This window comes from Microtus ochrogaster, chromosome 1 (genome assembly GCF_000317375.1).
Source record: "Microtus ochrogaster isolate Prairie Vole_2 chromosome 1, MicOch1.0, whole genome shotgun sequence".
Taxonomy (NCBI): domain Eukaryota; kingdom Metazoa; phylum Chordata; class Mammalia; order Rodentia; family Cricetidae; genus Microtus; species Microtus ochrogaster.
Genome location: NC_022009.1, coordinates 19,841,516 through 19,842,673, shown reverse-complemented (window position 1 = coordinate 19,842,673; position 1,158 = coordinate 19,841,516).

Sequence of the window (1,158 nt, the reverse complement as noted above, 5' to 3'; positions counted from 1 at the left end):
ATTCCCCAGAGTGAATTTTGGTAGGATGGATCTTTTCTTTGTCTGGGAGTCATTATAAAGAGGGAAGAGTTTTGTCTTCTCAGGAAAGGAATTTTTACAAAATTGAATCATTGGCTAACTCAAGCCACACAGTCAAGGTTAAGGTCAAAAGGAACGGACTGTGTCTCTCTCTCACTAGGCCAAAGCAAGAGTTTGGATATAGGTAGGGGTGAAAGTCTGGGGCCAATCATTCACCGGAGAAACCTTGCCTTAGCTGTGCTTGTGGCCTCTGAAGCACCGCCCACTCCTGCACCCCTTCCTACTCAGTAGACTCAGCAGCATCTTCTCTCCAGGGATCTGAGCTCAGCAATCCAAGGAGAGGGCACTGGGCTGCCCAAAGCACATGCTTCTCCTCATCTTTCACCTTTCTTCCTCCCTACTCTCGAGAGCATCCTAATTGTCCCAGTCATTTCTCAGAGCCATAAAGATGGTCCTGTTCTTTCCATTGTGCAGGGGAAGCTAGAGATTGGCTTAACTGCTATACAGACACATGAGGCAACATGGCAGGTGGGTCTCAGTGTAACCCCGGCTTACTGTGACCATGTCAACAATTACCAAGAACAATCTTACCAAATTGAAGGTGTAAGTCACGAAACAATCCCACACCAGTTTGGAATTATGATTAATAGGGTGGTATTTATTTAAAGGGGAAAAAACTTACAGATCACTGTCCCAGACAACAGCCCTCTGCGCAATCAGGAAGGAGTCTAATCGCCGGAAGTGGAGCAGGAAGTAAGAAAGAGTGAGGAGGGAAGACACCGCTTTTTTAAAGAGAGAGACCACGCCCCAATGGGCTGGTATTTTAGCGGCTATTGGCTGGAGGAACGGAAGGACCTCCCGCAACACCTCCCCCTTTTGTTTAAGTAAGAGAGTTATAAACCTACTACGAAATTATATACAATAAGTACAAATATACTGTTCTAACTAGCTTAGGTCTTATATAATAAATAGCTTGGCCAAGTCATGAGAGGAAAGTAACTACATTTATATAGTCTTCAACCCCATCGAAGATCTGAGAGGGGAAATAATGTTACCTGGGTAATTAGGAAGTTCAGTAAAACAACTTCCAAAACATGCAACAAATCACAGAGACAACTAGCTACCTGGGCAATCACCCAA